This window comes from Ursus maritimus, unplaced genomic scaffold, assembly GCF_017311325.1.
Source record: "Ursus maritimus isolate PB19 unplaced genomic scaffold, ASM1731132v1 scaffold_2, whole genome shotgun sequence".
NCBI classification, from domain to species: Eukaryota; Metazoa; Chordata; class Mammalia; order Carnivora; family Ursidae; genus Ursus; species Ursus maritimus.
This window is the reverse complement of record NW_024424452.1, coordinates 71,656,499-71,677,963: the sequence shown is the minus strand read 5'-3', so window position 1 is coordinate 71,677,963 and position 21,465 is coordinate 71,656,499. Positions and strand designations below refer to the sequence as shown.

Sequence of the window (21,465 nt, the reverse complement as noted above, 5' to 3'; positions counted from 1 at the left end):
CTTTTTAGCTCTGAGTAATGTTCCATTGTCTGTGTGGACCTCCGTTCATTTATCCATTCATCTACTGAAAGACATCATGGCTCCTCCCAGAACATACTTTTAAGGCAGGATAGTAATTCACCTGAAAAATTAGAGGTAGATCAATATGGAAGTAGTGAACTGTGATCTCAAGTGATCCCAGTGTGATCCCAGCAAGTTAACTATGATCTTACTTGTGATCAAAGCTAATATTATGAGGACAGAGTGATGAGAGGGAGCCGAAGTTAGGGGCTCTGTCTGGAAATCTGGGCATGAGCTGAGGGGAGATTTTATATTTGCCTTGTTGTTATTTTTAAAACAAAAAACTAAGCTTATTTGTGAACTGATGGGGTGAGCCAGTAGAGAGGGAAGATTTTGCGAGAAGTGCTGGACAGCGTTCTGTAGCGTGCAAGGGAATGGCATCTAGGGCACAAATGTAAGGTTAGCCTTACGCATGAGAGTAGCTTATCTCTAGGAGAAGCCAGGTGTCAGAGAGCTGCCCTGCGTGCGGATGCTGCTGGGCCCCTGGCAGTGAGGGATGCTGCTGGTTGCTCATGTATCCCCAGGAAACTAGAAACCCAGGTCGTTGGCCCAGCACAAGGATGGGGAGGATTTGTCAGAGGTTTAAAGAGCTGGGACCAGGTATGAAACAGTCGTCAGAAAGGAAATGCTCGCAATGACTGCAGACAAAGGTAGGTTTCCTTCCTAAGACTAACAGCAGACTTACTAGCAGGTGCCAGAAGGCTGTGGGCTAACACCTTCAAAGTGCTAGGGGAAATAATTTAAGAGTAAAAGTGAAAAGAAGACATTTTGGGATCTGCAGAGACTGAGGATGTATACTATCCATAGATTTTTGCCAAAAGAGCTGCAGAACCATATGCTTCAACTAGAAGGAAATTGAACCCAGATGCAAGCGTGAGAGGCAAGAATCAATACGAGCAAAGAAGTGGGTTAGTATTTTGGTATATCTAAAGAAGCGTTAATTGTAAAAGTAAATGTTAAAATGTAACATTATATATTTAAATATACTTGCTAATATTACAGTGGGAAGAATTTGGAGCATATGCTTGACTATGACAAATTGCTTCAGTTACTGCCCTTCCCCTCTGAGACTAGTGAAGACACGGAAAGCCCCTCGAGCTCCTGTCCCTTAAGCTGCCTTGTATTTATTGCCGTTCAGAGATGGTAAGTGTAGTGGGACCTGAACTGCACTGTGTAAAATAGAAGGTGCCACGGTACTTGCCATTACCTTCCAAGTATACTAAACATTAATACTCTAAATCCTGGATTTAGCAGATGCCAAAGTCATTCCCAGGCTCCGGGATGTTTGTGCAGAGAGTGGGAAAGAGCGCCGCTTCTGTGCGTTGGAAGCTGTGTTGGGTGCTCACTCAGCACGAGACAGCAGCGTGAATAAACATCGAGTTTGTGCTTAAATACATTTTTTATTATCCTTGTCTCCTCCACTGTTTTGTGTTCAGATCAGATAAAACCTAGCATGTGTGCTGTGTTCCCCACAGTTCAGATCCCTTTAATGGAAAAGTCTGCCTGTTCCTTCCTTCAGGAAGGGCAAAGCTGATAGGCTTTGGGCAACAGCTGAAAAATATTCTCATGCCCTTTATGTAAAGGGTTAAATATCTTTAGAAATAATTGCAGGCGCTTATGTGGCTCAGTCGGTTAGGTATCCAACTCTTGGTTTCGGCTCAGGTCGTGAACTCAGGGTTGTGAGGTTGAGGCCTGCATCAGGCTCTGTGCTCTGTGTGGAGTCTGCTTGGGATTCTCTCTCCCTCTCCCTCTGTCTCTCCTGCTCCTGCTGTCTCTCTAAGATAAATAAGTAAATCTTAAAAAAGAAAAAAGAAATCACTTGAGACATGGAAGGTGTTTGATTACCTGCCAGTGTGAGGTTTTTAATCGGTTTCATTTTTCTAAAACTAAAAAGTAATCTCCAAGATTGAAGTTTCTGAATTGTTAGATAGAAAATAGAATTTTGTGGGAGTTTCCTAAACCTCTGCTCATAAGCGATCATCATAAGTTGTTACTAAGCCATTTGTTCTGAATGGTACCAAATATGCTATTTGTATGGTAAAATATTTGTAGACTTTTATCACCTAACACATCACCATTCTTGATGTTCAAAAAGGCTAGAAGTTCATTCCCGAAACCTTTCCTCTTACTATGATAGTTTATATTAAGCTTAGAAAGGATAATTTAGCTAGTTCAGGGACTTTTACCTAATAAAATGACTCCTAGTTACTTGATTATATTATGGAATATTTTACCTTTTTAAAATTATATTTTACTATGTTACTAGAAAAACATAAAATATACTCATGTTGCAAGTGATGTTTGCTGGTTATGCAAATCAGATTATTTCTTTTGAGACTGATTTTGTTGAGTTTTTAGATGAAGATTTTATTGTTAATATATCTAAAATAAAAAAGGAATTAAGTAGCTAGCATAAACCCTTTCAGGGTTAGGTAGGAGCATAAAAATACAAAAATAAGATGTATTATGACATATGAAATGTTCTGTGGGGTTAACATTTTATTTTACAAATAGTTAAATAATTTAAGAAATATTTTTTCCCTTCAATGTTAATACTAAACCAGGCTAGTCTGAGATACATATTACTAATGCTCAGAATGGAAAATATACACCTGCGGTAGAAGAAAAATGTCATGGTAAATATGTTTATACAGCTGTGTGGTAATGTCAGTTATTATGAGTACATTTACAGAATCACGTAACGAGCCTCATTTTCAAACAGCCGTTAACTTTGGCTTAGAAATGCTAATTAAAGAATAACTTCATTTTTCAAATGCAGACTGAATAAGCAATATATAGCATCATTTTAGCTATCCACAAGCTCTGAGTGCATAAATTTGATCATGAGTAGATGTTGCCTAATTTCTGAGGAAATAGAGACTTTTTGTAAGACTGTTTCTTATTTATAACCTATGCTTTCATTGCATACGATGCCCACTCTTAGTACCAGACTGAGTTTCCATTAAACTTTATTGCACTTACATGGGCTCTTCTGTCATGCTTTAATAAAATTATAAAATTGACTTAATTGGGTCTCTGTGAAAGCTTCCTTTATCATTAATAATTCCATTTATTCCATGGGCTTATTAGTTTTGGATAACTTGAATGACTTCATTAAGATTAGCACAGGAATATGAATAAATATTATTTAAAAATTAAGCACAAGTAAAAACAAATTTAAAAATATACTCATAGTACTTTGAGGATTAGAAAAATGTCTATTTGGTTCAAAAGAGTGAGTAAAATGTTACCACTAAATATGTATTGCTGTGGTGTTGTCTGTAAAAATATTCCATCTGAAACATTTAACAGGCAGTGAGTGGTTTCATCTTTTTGTCTAGATCTTGAGCTGTCCTGCGCCATTAAACTCCAGAAATACCAAGATGGAAGGCTTATTTCCTGCCCTCAAGTAGTTTCCTTCTATGTAGAGAGAATACCCAGCATCAGTTTGTAATTTCCAGCAATTACTTTTCTTAAGCCTACAGCGTGAGGTTGCAAATCTATTTAGCATATACATAGTGGAATCTTTATTATACTCGTAACTCTTTTTACAACTCTTTAAAATGGATACTAAGTTATAAGAGGGCCAAGAAAGAGACTACAGGAGATACACTATGCATCCATTTCCACTCCTGGAAAAACCAGTTCAAAATGGTTTGGAGGACTTATTTTTTGCTTGTTTAAACAATTTAATTTCTAGGACGGAGTCTTAGATGGACTCTAAGACGGAGTCATGGGGTATTTGTTGATTTGAGGTTAATTATGGCAGGTTTGGACCTCAGTATTTTTCACAGCACTAAGTATGGTGACTCAAATATTTATTGAATTACAGTGAATAAATAAGGAATGATAAAAGAGTGACCATTTATTGGCAGATAAGGAGAGCCTTCTAGCAGAGTGAGATCTGAGGTGGCCAGAGCTGTGAAAGGGTTTGCTTGGTTGGGCAAGAGAAGAGGTCGGGATAAACAAGGGATCTGATTCACAGAGGGGCGAAGGTAGGGAAGGGAGTTGTTTTAGCTTTCATGTGACAGCCCTGGTTATTATATTGATGTCTGGCCTGAGGCGGATTGGTTGAACTGTGTTGGATGTAGTGAAAGGGGAAAGCTAGAGCCATGGTTCTCAAAGTATGGTTCTCCCAAGTAGCAGCTTCAGCATCCTCTGGGAGCTTGTTAGAAATGCACATCCCTAAATCGGGATCTGCTGGTGAGGGACAGCAGCAGCCGGGTTTTAAATGGGCCTTCCAGGGGGCGCCTGGGTGGCTCAGTCATTAAGCGTCTGCCTTCGGCTCAGGGTGTGATCCTGGAGTTCTGGAATGGAGCCCCACATCAGGCTCTTCTGCTGGGAGCCTGTTTCTTCCTCTCCCACTCCCCCTGCTTGTGTTCCCTCTCTCGCTGGCTGTGTCTCTCTTTGTCAAATAAATAAATGAAATCCTTTAAAAAAATAATAAATGGGCCTTCCAGGGATGCTGGTATAAGCAGGCTCATCAGGGAACAGCCTAGGATCAGGAATTCTATAGAAAAGATGACCACTGGGGTCATTTCTGTCAGAGGACAGGATGGTTTAAAGATCTGATGATTTAGCACAGCTGTCCAGAAATTATTAGTCCTCGAATGTAGTTTTAAAAGAAAGAGCTGTTTGTACTTTGATGGGGTAACCACAGGCTTTCAGCTTTGCAGGTTATCAGTTTACCTAGAAGTAACCAGAGACTTCTTTCTAAAATACATTGTCAATATATCATGTGATAGTGGGAATGAAACTAGCTCAGACCAGAATGACACACTTTCGTGTTATGTGTTTATTCTCCTGGAAGGGAAAACTATCAATCAGAGCAGCTGTGTGATGCCCAGTCACAGCTGGATATTCTTAAGCATTATTTATTTTGAAATCAATAACTTAATAAATTTAATTTCTCCATACCAAAAATATTTCAATGTAAAATAAAGGGAAGCCTTTTCAAAAATCAATTGACCATTTTCTCCTGGTCAGTGCTGAAGACCTCTGAAAAATTTTTATTCTTTGACCTTTCTTTTCTCTTTCTTTCTTTCTTCCTTTTGTTTGTTTATTTATTTATTGAGAATTCCTGGGATTATTACTCTTCTCTTTGTGGTGTTACTACGCTACACTTTGCAAATGTGTTGTATCCTGATGGCCTCAGGATTGGTTGGGAGGCACTGTTTTTCCTTACAGTATATACTTCCTACAAAAAAGCTTCCTGGGAGGGCTTACTGCTTTTTTTTTTTTTTTTAAGATTTTATTTATTTATTGTAGAGAGAGAAGGAAAGAGAGGGAGAGAGCACATGAGCAATCCCAAGCGGACTGCTCACCGAGCACAGAGCCCAACGCGGGGCTCGATCCCAGCACCCCGAGATCATGATCCCAAGATCAGGACCCCAAGATCAAGACCTCAGCCGAAACCAAGACTCAGACATTTAACCAACTGGGCCACCCAGGCAGCCTGGGATGCTTTCTTCTGAGAATGATGTTGGCTAAATGGATTTGAGCCGGTTCATGTTAATTTATGTTTCAGATCCAGGAAACATTTTTCTTATCATGTCACCAATAATACATGATACGTAGAGAACAGAGGAAGTCAGGAAGAGATGGGTCAGTACTGTATTTAGTGTTTTATACCCAGTACTCACTGGTGTTCTTAGAACTGTTTCAAGCTCGTTATGAATTATACAGGAGATTGTCACATTCAGGTGGCTGGCATAGACACGGCTATTTTTAATCAAAGCAAATAAAACGTGTATGTGTATGTCACAATGACTGTTAGTGCTGTGCTGTGATGGTTGAAGATTCCATCGACATTTGGGTGTGTGCACTTACTTTGTGCGGGATATTTATCGAAACCCTATTGTGTGTGAGGCACCGCACTGGGTGACAGGAGAGTCCCCATCAGCACCACTCCAGCTCTGTAGGCCTTGTTTTCATCCTCTACATGCCAATGACAGAACAGAAGAGAAAACTGAAGAGACATGGCCAGCCTGAAAATCAAGACAAACATCTCAAAGGACCCATAAGGTGATCAGAGATAGGAAGTTGTGATCAGACTGGAACTTGGAACTGTGAACCAGCCAGTCTCCTGGCCAGAGTGGAAAGATGCTCGAGAGCTCCTTCGCTACTGCGCAGGGACTGGGGCAATGGAGCCGGGCTCCTTGCTTGGAGGAAGGAGCAGAAGCGAGAACCCTTCCCCCTCCCGATTTCCATCACTGTTGCTACCAGACCCTGAAAGTCGCCAGCTCTGCCAATGTGTTGGGGCCATAGTGTTATTAGAAGTTGTGAACCAAGGGAAGAAAGTAGGATAAAAACATGGTTTGACCAGAAACCAAGGCAGAGTGTCTGCTGGTTCTGTGCTATTCCTGATACCACCACAGAACTGAAGCTCTAAAATGCTAATATCTGCACTTATAGCAAGTATGTGAACAGAGTCAGGCTGGGAGAGGAGCTAAGTGCAGGCGGCCACAAATGCAGTTGTCAGGAGAAAAACAAGGTTGGAAAAAAAACCAAAAATGACCTCCGTTTCAAAAATGATCCTGCAAACCTAATTGCCAAAGCATCTGTTACGGAAGACAGATCAGACACTGGAACATCGAATCCACCATTGGAACTCTCTCACGAAGATTGTAGGGAAGCGTGTCTGGGATGCTCGGTGAGCAAAAGGTCTGTCACCCGACCCCAAGGCTTCCAGAATCCGTGAAAGTCAGGAGGCAGCAGATCAAACGTACTCCAGGGACCAAACGGCAAGAAAAGGCAAATTCACACGTGAATTGAAACACTGTAGTAGAACTACCTTAGACGCAGAGAGAAAATAGTACAACGACCGGGGGAAAGGCTTCCCCTAATAGACTTGTCCGGGGCTGTGAGATTCCAGAAGACAGGGAAGTAATAACCCGGCAGGGCTGAGAAAACAGAACAGCGTGCGTAGAATGTTGCACCCTCCTAAACTATTGTTCAAGGATGAGAACAAAATTAAGAAAATTGAAAATAGAGTGTTTACCATTCACATAACCTCCCAGAGGAAATACCCAAAAACAGAATCAACAAGAAGAAAAGTTACCCCAGAGGGAACACATGGGTGAAATTCGACAGTAGTACGGGAGGGGAGGAATACGTCAGAGGAGTGGGAGTCAGGCCTGCCTTTGCGAATGTGTGAACGTGATGTGCAAAACAGCAGTAATTCAGTTACTCCAACTACGAGAATGGAAGCCCTTACGATCCCGCAAATATCCAGTACAGACACAGAAACTAGTTGTTAGGCAATCAAAGGAGAGAAGGGTCTCTGTGAGTCCATAGTCTTAAAAAGAGAAAAAGATTTAGCCGTGCCTCGAAGAAACAGGCGGCATTCAGCCTCGCTGCTCTCACAGGAGGCTGAGCACCGAGAGCACAGGGCATGCACGTCATGAGGTTCAGGACTCATGCTGAGGGTAGTTTGGCCCAACGTGAGGATTTATGTAAGAAAGTGGTCGAGGAGGCGCTTTTGAAATTTTTGGAGCCCTTCTCATGGGCATGGGAGTGTCTCTGTATCAAGAGAAACGTGTTCATCTCCTTGTATTATTTTAACTTACGGTTAAAACCTATTTTCTTTCCGGGGCACCTGGGTGGCTCAGTCGTTAAGCATCTGCCTTCGGCTCAGGTCATGATCTCAGGGTCCTGGGATCAAGCCCTGCATCGGGCTCCCTGCTTAGCAGGAAGCCTGCTTCTCCCTCTCCAACTCCCCCTACTTGTGTTCCCTCTCTCTCGCTGTGTCTCTCTCTGTCAAATAAATAAAATCTTAAAAAAAAAACAACCCTATTTTTCCTTTGTCCCTCAGGTGATCCTCAGACTGAACAAAGGCTGCCTAGGGATTAATATAAATCAAGGTTGTCCTAGCAGCAAAGAGTATCTGCTCTAAATGGAATCCTGTTGCTGTTTCTCTTTGAATTGTCTAGAAGATAATGTATCTGCAGCAAAGGGCCTGAGATAGCCTGCATTTACTTTGCTCAAGGGTAACGCTGGGGAGAGCAAGGGCTAAGGAGCTGTCGGAGGAGGAGGGCAGCCGCACCTGATGGCTGTTTGTCTCCTGCAGGGGGAAGACACAGACCCCCGAGGGACTGAGGTGGCCATGCCAGCCGCAGGGAGTAGCAGGGCCAGGTGCCGTGGCAATCCTAGGACCCTGCTGAGTCTTGACTTGGGATCCCCGTGGTCCTCTGTGTTTCACAGGCTCTAACTAACGTGCCTTAACCACGGGCCTGGTGTCTAGGATTATGATGGGTGTTAGGGGTCATAGGATGAGAACTAAGTTGGAATCTTGAGAAGAACCACAGTGCGTGAGAACACTTACATCCCTGTGGTGACTCGAAGGTTTGCCCCGGGACACGGTTTGCTCCAGTCTCCTTCTGCCAGTAAATTTTTGTAGGAGCTAGGATGACCTCTCTGTGTTCGATTATGGCACAAAACACCCAGATTCCCTTCTGCCTTCCAAAATTCAGTGGCATATTTTATCCTCTCCCTTCGGCTCCCCATGTCCCTCCCAGATAGCCCGAGTTCTGCCTTGCTGCCCTTCTTCCCCTGTATTTGGTGAGTACGTCTTAAACTCACCACCTCGACGCTGTGATCATTGTCCGTTTCCCATATGCCTTCACCATTTTGGGGGGTTGACCCCTATATCAACCACGCTGTTCTTTCTCACTTTTTCTCTAGGCTCGTTAGACAGCCCAAGAATGAAAGCCAGTCGCGCAATATTCATAAGCTCTGGTAAACTTTTGTTGAACTTGTTTGGTTATTTGAGGTTTCACTGAAGAATGTGAGCTAGAAAAATAGCCGAGTGATAGAGAAGCGCTTTCATGTCTGAGTATTGCCGTGCGCGGGAACGGGGGGGCAAGGAGGGGGCCCAGCTGCCAGATGCAGCCGAGTGATCTTGGACCGCGAGACATTTGCAGGACTCTCAACCTGCAGGACTATGTGTTTATAGCAGGAATGCTGGAAAAAAAACCAAAAAACAAAAACTAAAAAAACTGAACCATACTTTAAAGTGGTGGAATAAAGTAGAAAGTAGTGATTAGAACTTAGCACGTTAAAAAGATTTATTTCAATGCTGTGTAAAGTGTTGCCCCACCCTGTCTCTTAAAAGTTAACCTCAAACACGGTCAGAAATGAAATATAAAATTAAGACAATCATTTGATAAAATATTAAAAAATTAAGCAAAGAAATTAATGTGTTAAGTTTATTTTTCATGAATAAAATAATTAGCTTTCATATATCAAACTATTAGCTTGTAGGTATCGATTGAGAGTGCAGGTGTTAACCATCAAGACCTACAGTATCCAGTCTGAACTTCCAAGTTCAAGGGCTTATTTGAAGAGGAAGTTGATTCACAAAATATTAAAATAACTTGAACTATATTTTTTATTTGCTCAGAAATAAGATTTTACCCTGTAGGCTTTTCCCCCCTCTTTTCCTCTGCTTTTATTATTTAACCTTTCATCTTAAAAATGAAGTCACAAGATACTAGGTTTAAACATTCAGTGAAAGAGCAGATGAAACATGAAATAGCGATCTGTTATTAGCATCTGTCTTTCGGATAACTTTTATAAAATTTGAGGTTCATACACTCCTTGTTCCTGTATAATTGGTCTGCTCCCGATCCAAGTGGGGATAACTTGTCTTATTCCCAAATCCGTACTTGAAAGTAGGAGTACTTGATTTTTTAAGAAATGCTCTGCATAAAGCCTGGGTGAGGCTTGCTGTATACCTGATGCTCTTGGTTTCTCCAACCCAGGTGGGTGTAGACTTACTCTGATGCCTGAGATCCAAAGAAAATCATGAAAATCTTCGGGCTGTTGTAAAACCGCTTGCCCCTCTATTTGAAGTCAGTCTTGATCAAAGACACCAGGATTTAAGTTTTTAAAAGGAACTTTTAAAAAATAAAAACTCTTTTAGGGAGACTGCAAATCCATAGTTGAACTTTTCAGATAGAGCACCAGAATCCCGAAGTGAAAGTGTATTACTATCTATAAACTCAGTTGCCTTTTGAAATATATTACACCAATGGGATATTAGTTTTACACTTTGAAGTTGGGGTCAGAAAATTTTTTTTTCTTGTGACACCGTGAGGTCTGTGCATTATTATTAAGATTCGGGTTTCTTTGGACCAGCTCGAGGGGCTTTGCTGTAGAAACGAGACGAGAGCACCAGCACCTCCTCCTTCAGTATTCTCACCCCTGCTTCCTCCTTACTCCCTTGAGAAGGATACAGAGTTACTTGTCACTGAGAATAAGCTCTGTGAATACTCCCCCCTCCGCAAGAGATAATGCTGAGAGAGCTTGTGAAATTTAGTCTTTGACAGTGTCAGAGGAACTTAAGGTCATAGGAGCAAAGACTGAGCATCTTTTTTTTTTTTTAAGATTTTATTTTTAAGTAATCTGTACACCCAACGTGGGGCTTAAAGTCATGAGCCCTAGATCTAGGGTCCCATGCTCCACCCACTGAGCCCACCAGGCACCCCAAGACTGAGCCTCTTTCGTGCTTCCTGGCTTCCCAGAATCTGAGCTCAGCCACAGTTATCCTGGACTCTGTCTCTGTAGCCATCATTGCAAATATAACCAGAGATGAGGAAAAACAGTCATTCCCCAGAGTTAGGTTTCTTTGATCTAAGTAAAAAGTACATTTTAGCTTTAGGGATCATTTTAGAGATTTGTGACAGTCCCACTTGTTTCTATACAGGGCTTCTTAGCTTGATCCTTGGTGCTGGATTTGACTCCTTGCAAAGCCAGCAAGGTGCAGATGCCTGTTACTAAGGAATTCCACTGGCAGGGGCAGGAATGAACGCTGAGTTGCCTAATATCCCATAGGGATGGCGTGGGGGAGTGCACAGTGTTCCCTGTCTGTGGCTCAGGGCGGTGTTACACTGCTGTGTGAGGAATGTGGCTTGAGGTTATTAAGTAGGGGATGCACTTAGATATCCCTGGATATCTCCAGGAAGGCAAAGACTGTTCCATGACCGGACAAGGCAGACGCCATAACTCAGGAACAAAGCACATAACTCACTGGTTCCATTTCTCCAGTTCCCCCATGTTTGTGTTTGTGTTTTTGTTTTTGTTTTTTTTCTTTCATCTCTCATTGTCCGGTGACAGATCTTTGCAAATCTAAATACTGACTATTATTAATGACATTGCGATGACCAACTCTTTTCTGTTTCTTTTTAAGGCAGAGGTCATGGTGCTGGTAAGCTGTTGTTAGCATAACTCGAAACTCTGATGCAATGACCGGCTTCATAAATAAAGTATGTCCCTTATGAAGTGACCCCGGCCCGTCTCCTTGGTGTCTCTGTGCAGATGCAGTGCTTGAGCCAAGGCTTGTTACATGTCTCCTGGTAATTTCCTTACCGTTAGGTTGTGAGGTTTGTTGCAAGAAATAGAAATGTTTGTATTCACTTTAAGTATTTTCCCACTACATTTTTGTCAAGAGTTTTGTGATCTTTATTATTCGAGAACCTAGAACAGGTTAACAGAGTTGTGGCTTTTTCTTCTCTACAGATGCCGAGGGTTGAGGATGCGCCAGGCAGCCCCTGTAGGTTTTAGGGCCCCCTTCTCCCCCCCCCCCCCCCCCCGTCACAGCATTCTGGGTCTTTTACGGGTGCCAGAATACAGCAGCACATGTCACGGGGCGTACGTGCTGGCCTGGGATGGGCGTCGGGACACCTGCCTTGTCGTGGCCACGCTTCCCAGCCGCTGACCTGGAGCTCTTACCAGTCTGTACCTGCGAGGTCCATCCTGGCTGACAGCCTGGAAGTCTCCCCACCAGGGACGGTCGTGGCCAGCTAGGCTTGCTTCAGCGCATTCACCTTTGGGGTTTGCAGCAAATGTGCCAAAGATGGCTTGTTCTCAAGGAGCCTCATCGTGGACTCATCGTGGACTCATCGGGGAGCACACCGACCACGATGGGTTCTGTTTCCATGCTTTGAGGTGGCGTTTGCTGAGCCCAGTGACATGCTGTATTTAACATGTTAAGAAGCCCTTTTACCTTCCGTGACCTAATCCTAGTTTCTGATGTACCCCATTAATAAACATATTCTTTCAGCCAGGCCTATGATTTGAGTCTAACAACGCTGCCATGCCGTGATATATCAAAAGATTTTAAAGAAGCCAAAGGAAAGTATTCTAGCGTGTGTCTCACAGTCTTGGATTCTGATATGAATTAAAGACCCATCTCCTTCTTTTGTTATTACCTCCTTTCTTGTTAGGGGCATCTCACAGAACTTTTTTCCATATAAACTACTCTCCGAAGCCAGACATGGCACCAGTTTCATAATTTTGGACTATTTGAACTTCTGAATCACTGATGAGTGTGTTTTCCACATAGGAAACTACTCCCACTGCATTTGTGAAAGACTCCTAACGCTGTTTTCTGTCTCAGAGTTTGGGTAGTTTAAGGTTCTTTGCTTGCCAAAAATAATATTACCACACATTACAGAAAGGATAAATAAATAGGACCAGGACTCTCATTTACTTTCTTCTGTACAACTTCCTCTTAGGTCAGAAAATGCAGTGTGTCACCATGTGACTTAATGGGAGCCCTCGGCAGCGATGACAGGTGTCTGTATGCAAGTGACACATCTATTTTCCTACAAAGTCTGACTTTTGGAAAATTAACTTGCCTATATTTTTATTTCACGACATACAGAAAGTAAGTGTAACTTTCTCCATAAATATTAGAAGTCTGGCTTCTAATCAAAAATTTCAGTTTATTAGTCATAATAATCAAATTATTAGTCATAATCCCATTCTTAATCTATGCATACCACGTTCATTTAGATTTATTTAGATTTATTTGGTAGCAGTGCAGCAAAAACCCTTAAAATAAGATTCTAATTAGATTAAGAGTTAAGACACAGTGGTCTTCATTCGAGGAGTGTATCTCATACCAGGAGCATCTACTGTGAAAGTAAAGTATCTTCCTTTGAAATCCTATATCGCAAACCAAAAGTATTTTGGAAACTCTCCAGAGCCCATGGGTGCATTATGCTTTGCCTTTAAATCATCGTGCATGACAAGATTATATTCTTAGATGATCTGCAGTCTAGTTATTTTGTTATGGCTGAAATGTTCCAGCTTGTTTTTGATATGAAACTATCAACTCTGGGCCTCCTCTCCTCCTCTGAAACGTAACACATTCCGTATGCTTTCGGTGGGAGGAGGCTTTCCTGCTGCTAAGTGCACTGCTCACGCAAAGACAGAATGCTTACCAGAATTCCTGAAACCCAAACCAAACTAGCCTACCTGAGTTGGTTTTCACATTTCAAATGTTTTTTAACTTTTGGTTAGGTTAAGGAGGGCTCAAATTTTTGTCTATTTTAGTATTGCGTGGTCAGATTTTTTTTCTCCACAGGAAAATAGAAGACTACCTTTTGTCTGAAACTTAACTAATAATCTCGTTGCGTTTTGCTTTAAAATAGGTACCCCAGCTTCTGATCTTCACTGAAATCTACAAGTGTATAGATTAATAAGTAAATTTCATCCTGATGATCGAAGTGCCTTCTGGATTATTGATGAAGTGTGCATAGTTTCCTAGTGTTGAGTCAAATCAAGCAAAGGATGTAATGAATGAAAACTAAGACCTTACAGATCCCCTCGTTTCCAGGACACTTTATCACTTAGGCCAGTATAAGACCAATTGGCAGTTAAGCAGAAAGTGAAATTATGACTCACTGTGAGAGAAAACTTTTATTTGTGTTCATTGTTTAAGAATATTTATGCTAATGCCAAGGAAACCCTACCTTAGAAACAAAGTAAAAATAAACTTTTAAGACTTCCCAAGAAGAAGCTTGCATATTGGCTGCTGGCATGACCTCCACTGATTTGGATAAAAGTATGAAAAGCCAATCACTGATATTTCTTATGATTCAGCAACAGTTTACTCCAAATTTACAAGCAGACAACAGTGTAACATATCGCAGTCATACTTAAAATATATTGAATCTTGGCTGTTTCTTTCACTGTAGAAGTGGTCCTTGGGGCCCATAGAAATCAGCAAGAAAAAAAGATTTTGTATACTGAGTTTTATTTTGCATTTCAAAACCACATTTATTCTGTTTAACGAAGTAGTAGTAATGTAATTGTGCGATGGTAACAAATTATAAAACATCATTTGTTCAATAAATATTTGTTGGGTACTTGCCATGTACTAGATCTTCTGGAGTAGTGTACAAATGATGGTGACAGAGTTTGTGGGGTTAAGTATAGATGAAGGGGGTGAAAGAGATATAAAAATGACCAAGATAGGGGCGCATGGGCGGCTCAGTCGGTGAAGTGTCTGACTCTTGGTTTCGGCTCAGGTCACGATCTCAGGGTTGTGAGATTGAGCCCCATGTCGGGCTCTGGGCTCAGTGTGGAATCTGTCCCTCTCCCTCTGCCGTAAGAGAGATGCCGGGATCATAGAACTTGGAGAAGGAGAAGAGGGTTCCTGGCCGGGTCATCTGGGAAGCCTTCTTGCAAGCACGTTACCCGTCATGTGTTGTGAAGAGTGGATGGGATGTGGCCCCAGGAAGGGCAAGCAGAGGCCGCTGCGGGTGAAGAAAAAAAGGCAAAAGCACTGAAATGCCATGTGTGGGCGCATGTGTTTGGAGCACATTCTGTTTGGCAAGAGCACTGCGTAGGAAGGGCCATAGTGGAGGGTCTTGCGTGCTGGCTGGGGACTTTAAACTTGACCTCGTGTGCCTGGAGCAGCCACTGGTGTTTCCTGGACTGGGAGCAGCATGGCCAGATCTGCCTGTTCCGATGGAGAATCTGGAAGCTCCGGGTTGCCTGAATGAGGGAGAGCACGGCTCAGGCCGCAGCGGTGGTTTGAGGGCAGACCGGGCAGCCTGGGAAGGAGAGGAGGGGCGTGCACAGCAGTGGCTCGGTCTCGAGGACAGATGAGCACGGGCAGACGGCCGTGTGAGGGTCAGGATGCCACACAGGGCAGGCGTTCAATAAATACATATTTAAGTTAAAGTTCAGCACTCAAGTGACTGAGAGGATAAATAAACACAGGAAAATCAAGAGGCTGTCTGAGGATGTTGAGTTAATTATACAGTAGTCCCCCCCTTTCTTGGGTTTCGCTTTCCGCATATTCAGTTCCCCGCGGTCAGCTGTGGTCTGGAGGCAGATGACCCTCCTGCTGACGTGTGACCAGAGGGTCAGGGGCAGCCTGGCGCTGTGTCACACGCCCACGTCCTTCACCCCATGCCATCTGCCCACGTGGCATCCCATCCTCACTCCCCGTCACAGGAAGAAGGTGGTTAGAGGGAGAGGCCATGTCCATGCGTGTCTTGTGATGGCTCCATCCTGAGTGTGTGTGTGTAGGGATGGTTACGTAGGGTCCTATACTGTCTGTGGTTTCTGGCGCCCATGGGGGTCTTACACGTGTCCCCATGGAGGGGGGGGTGACTGTATTTTAGATTAGTGAGTTTGAGCTGCTGGCAGGACACATATATTGAAATGTCCTGAGGCAGCAAGAGCTGCAGAAATGGAACTTAGAAATGAAGTTCAGGGGCATCTGGGGGCCTCCGTCGGGGAGGTCATGATCTGGGGGGCTCAGGCGGGTGAGCGTCTGCCTTCTGCTCAGGTCATGATCTCAGGGTCCTGGGATCAAGCCCCACATCGGGCTCCCTGCTCATCGGGGAGTCTGCTTCTCCCTCTCCCTCTGCTGCTCCCCCTGCTTGTGCTCTCTTTCTGTCAAATAAGTAAAATAGAAAGAGAAAGAAAGAAAAGAAAGAAAAGAAAGAAAGAAAGAAAGAAAGAAAGAAAGAAAGAAAGAAAGAAAAAGAAAGAAAGGGAAAGAAGAAGTTGAACATGGATGCAGAGGACATTAGAACGGCAGAGACTGAACAAGAAGAGAATCTTGCCAGGGACATTAGGAGGTGAAGAAATTTAAAGGAAGTGAGTATTGAGAAAGGACCATCAACTTTCATTTCTGAAGGAATCGTTTGGTCAGATGGTGGGTAGGTCTGAGAGGGGGTGAGAGAGGCTGTCTGGGAAGGAGAGGAATGCCAGATCAGCAGCCTGAGTGCCAGCAGGCCACAACAGGGTCACTTGTCTCAGTTGGGGGGGTACAGGTGGACCTGGGAGGGAAGGGGGACTGACACACGCTGCTGGGCCGGGCCGGGTGTACACTCTGCCTGCTCTGTGCACGTACGTGTGGCTGCGGGGCACCTGCTGAAATTCCAGTTTCGTGGAATTTTAATTTAAATGTAAATTGTCACATGTGGCTTGTAGCTCCCTTATTGGGTGGCAGAGATACAGTGTGTAAGTAATTTAAGAAAGTGAACCAGACACTGTGAGAGATGAGGAGGAGTTCCCAAAAAAGTTCAAGGCAGAGATGATAACATTTGAAGGAACCCGTGGCCAAATAGTTCCATTATTTTCCATGAAAGAGGTAACACTGTGTGCGAAGAGAGTGAAGTAGGGAGCACGGGAAAGGTTTCCAGCAGCCCCTGCGGGATCTCAGAGAAGGCGGGTGGGTGGGTAAATGTCAGCAGCAAGGACAGAACAGGCCACTGGAGGTGAGAGTGTGCGTCGGGTCAGGTGTCTGCTTCCCTGTCTGGGGGCTTTTCAGTAGGGTTACCAAACCTGGGAGAAAACCAGCGGAGCAGGAGATGAAGTGGAAGGGGGGCCACAGAAAGGCCGGCACGGGGAGGGTAGTGAACTGAGTGAGTGCCGACCACAGACTGCAGGTAGAGGTGTGACGGGGTGAGGGCCGAGGGCTGGACGGCATTGCCAAGATGACGAGCAGACCGTTGGATGTCAGACTGAAAGGTAAGCAAGGTCATAAGACATCTGTTTGTAAGAGTTGTCAATTTTGGTGGCAGGCTTATCAACAAGAAATGGGATTTTAAAAGAAGCTGTTAACATTAAGAAATCTAAGTGTCGGGGCGCCTGGGTGGCACAGCGGTTAAGCGTCTGCCTTCCGCTCAGGGCGTGATCCCGGCGTTCTGGGATCGAGCCCCACATCAGGCTCTTCCGCTATGAGCCTACTTCTTCCTCTCCCACTCCCCCTGCTTGTGTTCCCTCTCTCGCTGGCTGTCTCTATCTCTGTCGAATAAATAAATAAAATCTTTAAAAAAAAAAAAAAAAAAAAGAAATCTAAGTGTCCAGGGAGAGGAATAAGCGAGGCCCATGTTTTGCTTTTGCTCCAGTTTGCTTGCAGTCTGGTCTTGCTCCATTCTCACCATGTCAGTGTCGAATGTAGATTTGAAGAGTAAACCTGGGACTTATTTTATCCGTCTGCAGTGATGCCCAAATTCATAAAAACTGAACTCAGAGCCAGGAAGGATCTGCGAGACTATCTCGTGCAATGTGTGGGGTCTGTAGATGTGGGGGCGGGGGGTGATAGTTGAAGGTCACAGAGCTGATGGGGGGCACTGACCCCCAGTAGCAGCGGTGACGGGGCAGCCGCATGCTCTGGGCTGAATCCTCAGTGTATCCCCAGCAATATGCAGAAACATGAAAGTACGATGTGGAGTATTACCTTCAGAACGTCTCTATGATCCCCTTCTCTGGATGGGTCCTTTCAGATGACTGTGCTGACCTGGTGCTTCACCGTGTCGTGCCTGCTGTGTGGCACACACGAACGTTAACGGATGGCAGAGTTAATAAATGCAACAAAAACTGGAGCGACGTTTTGGACTTAGTTCCAGTGTGAAGAGTTTGTTAAAGCAGACCCGTCTTCCCTTTTCGGCGTGCCCCGTTCTAGGCTTTCCCGGCCAGCTCCTGCCTCTGTCCTGTCTCACACCCTCCGTCTGTCTAGTACTGGAGGAAGACAGATATCCCGATAATGTGACCTCAGAAAAAAAGGATGTTGTTTTCAGAGAACATGAGAACTTTGTAAAGTTACTAGCACTTCGCTTTTTACTCTAAGTTGTATATTGAGAAACATACTGAAACTAATCAAAATAATCCTAATTGTTATTTATAAAATAGTAATGTCCACATGACAATACCCAAGGGGTACTTTATATTGTCTGTTTTCACATGGACCCAACATTTTTAAGTAAAGTAATTAAATATACCAATCAGTGCTTTGGTTAAAAACATAAATAAGAATTGGCAAGTTTATGAGTTGGACCAGTTCAGGTGTTCGGTTTCTGTGGCACCGTAACTAATTTAAAGGTTTCTTGAGGTAACTAATGGATCAGCAACTCTAGAACCTTTGTTTGCACTTCTTGCAACAACAAGCACAATCGAGATTGGCTGCTTTAATAAACTGAACCAAAGTCCAGTTCAAACCATCAAAGAATGGTAAGATACCTTCGTGTTCATTGTAGTTCTTTTTTGGAGAGTTTTTTGGTCTTACAGCATTTGGCATCTGTATGATGTGGGATCCACATACCCTATGATTTCAGAGACCGAATGTTTTAATGTATTTACTTGAGTAAATACTTCTCTTCTGTCTTTCTGTCTTTTTCTTCCCAGGACTGGCTCTTCTGTATGTAAATTTAGAGGATACAGGGAAAAAGTTACCTTCCTACCCTTGAGGGACTCATACATTGCCTTTATTTTTTTCGATGTTTACAAATATTTTAATTTTAATTGAAGTATAATTGACACACAGTATTATATTAGTTTTGGGTGTAGAACATAGGGACTAGTGTCTTTAATATGCTGGTTCTCAGAATGTGGTCTCAGATCATTAGGGTCTGCATTGCCTGGGGACTCAGGCCCCAGAGGCTCAGGATTGGAGCCCTGGGGGAATGGGACGCAGCAGTCTGCCTTCTTCCAGCCTTCCTGGACATTCTGACGCTTGGTAAAGTTGGAGGGCTTCTGGTCTAATGGCTGAAACTTTATACTTACTTTTTTTATTGAGATAAAATCCATATTCCAGAAATTCACAAAGTCATGCGCCATCACCACTGTTGAATTCCAGAACATTTTTATCACCCAAAAAAACTGCATCCCTGGTAGCAGTTAACTCCCTATGTCCGAATCCACCCCCAGCCCCTGGCCACCACTCGTCTGCTTTCTGTCTCTATGGATTTGATTTTTCTAGACGTTTCCTATAAATGCAAGCATGCGGTGTATGACCTTTCGTGTCTGGGCTTTCACTCAGTTAGCGTCCTGTTTCCCCGGTTCATCAGTGTTGCCCCGTGTGTCGTTCATCTTTGTGGGTGAATAACGTTCCATTGTGTGCGTGCAGTCTTTTGTTTGTCCATGCGTCACTGATGGACACTGAGTTACTTCCTTGCTGTTACGATTACAGTGCTGCAGTGAACACCCATGTGCAAGTGCTTGTACGAACCAGTGTTTTCAGTCCTCTTGTTGTTCGCGGAAGTTCTATTCCTCCCGGTCGCTGCCAACACCAAATCAGGGAAATGCAGGATTAGGTGCCTTTGAGCCTTGCTTCCATTTTGGACAACCAGTCAGTACATGACCTTGTTTTGTGTGTTCCTGTCGAGAGACACGTTATCTAACGTGTATTGTTGGTTCGTGGACATTGTGCTCACGGGCGGCAGCACTGTAACTCGTGCTTGACGGAAGTGTACCTAACACGCACATCACACCTTCTTGAGCTTACCAACAGTGGGCACCACTGCTCACTGCTCTTTTAAACAGTGACCTTTCCAATGAAAAGCACAGAAATGTGAAAAAAACATGGCACTAAATAGAGAAAAGAACACTTGTTTACCACACATGAGCTAAAATAAGAACGTGACCGTGTTCAGTGTCCCCTTGGGAGCATGCGTGTTGAAGGACTCAAATTTTTCACTACGCTGCGCACGCATGTTGGAAGTAATGTGAAGCCTCTGCCAGGATGATTTGGGCTTATAAGTAGACTGGAGCCAGTAGGCGAATTTGCAAATACGGAATCCATGAACACTGAGGATCCACTGTGCTAGGCGTGGCACTGCTGTCCCACCCTGACTGTACCTGTGTCATTTGTTTAGGGAACCCCAGACCTGTTTCCTTCCCTCCCTCCACCTCCCTCCTTCCTCCCTTCTTTCCCATTATAGCCATCTTAGTGGATGTCCAGTGGTATAGGCGTGCTTTTATTTTGCATTTCCTTAATATTAGTGATGTTGAGCAACTTCTCATGTGCATATGAGCCGTTTATACATTTTCTTTGGGAAAAATGTCTATTCCAAAACTTTGACTAATCGACTGTATTATTTGTCTCTTTATTGTTGAGTTGTGTTTTCTATATTGTGGATACTAGACTCTTAGGTACATGATTTGCAGATATTCCCTCCTCTTCTGTGAGTTGTCTTTACTTTCTTGATAATGTTTTCGATGTATGAAAGTTTCTTTAACGAAGTCCTATTTTTTCTTTGATTACTTGTGCTTTTGGTGTTAACTTCTTTAATTTTGAAAGTATTGTCTTTATATAATCAGTACAACCTGTTAAAAGAGTTGTTTACACATTTTTTTATTAGATTGTGAAGAGTTGGATTTCACGGTTTCAGTAAATGATTGCTTATTTGCCAATGGCTGGAAAGTATTTGCAGATATCAGATATTTACAAGATTTTTAACATTGTGGAATTTAAAATAATGACATCATCAGGGCCACAAGTCTATAAAAAGTAGTGTCAAAGTCATTTAACAAACTGCTATTTTGCTTAGGAAAATTGAAGGGAAACACATATCACTGCTTTAAATAATACTTTCCTCTTTAATAAAGAAGACTCTGCCTCTTAAAAACTCTGAACTTTCTGCCCCAAAAGTAGAATCTCAAGAGCCATTCGTGAAAAAACATAAGAATCCGGAACTTGGAAATAAACAAGGTTGGTGTTTATTTGTGTTAGTTTAAATGTAGTAGCCCTATGTGTCAGAAAACTGAACCTGTAACACTGAAGTTAGCCTAAGCAAGCAAATAATATCAGCTAACATGGCTTTAATCTACTAAGTAACTTTAAATCCAAAAGATCAAAGGAAGTTATAAGTAAAAACAGTCCTTGTTGCAATTTCCCTGGTCGAAGCAGGAAAAGGCTAGAAATTACATGTCACCTTCATATCCTGGCTCGCTGACCTTGTGCTCAGATCCAGCCCCTGTGTGCCAGCTGTTCCCATTGCGGAGACCCTGCCCCTGGGGGCGGGGGGAGATGGGAGAAGGCGCTCCTGTCCTATAGGAGCGCAGACGCTGAGAGTCCCTGCCCCTCACAGGCGGAATTCAAAGCTCTCTGCATGTGCTCGCACTCTGTCCCCCCCGCTGCTCCTGCAGCTCTCGCTGCCGCTGTCCCTCGCAGAGCGCAGAGCAGATCGAGCCGGCACCGTTCTTCTTTGCATGTGAAGGTAATACATTTACTCATGCTTCCGATGTGTGAACTTGTTGTTTTGAGAATTTATTTGAAAATGGAACTTTGTTCTCTGCTTCTAGGATCGAATTTTAATTTCAACTCAGGTTTTTTTCTTGGTGTGAACTCTGAATGGCGTCTTAATGCATTAAAATCTT

At 43.3% G+C, this 21,465-nt stretch overlaps 1 protein-coding gene across 6 annotated transcripts in view; it reads left to right on the top strand.

The window, feature by feature from the left end:
• The window catches only part of DISP1 (dispatched RND transporter family member 1), a 174,294-nt gene that overhangs the window by 95,924 nt on the left and 56,905 nt on the right, over nt 1-21,465 (top strand). Inside the window, exon 1 of one of the 6 annotated variants that reach the window (XM_008695452.2) lies at nt 21,235-21,305. The exons of the other annotated variants lie outside the window; for them this stretch is intronic. The gene's annotated coding sequence lies outside the window, so the exon portion shown is untranslated. Of the gene's footprint in view, nt 1-21,234; nt 21,306-21,465 lie in introns of those variants that run through there. 6 annotated transcript variants of the gene reach the window in all.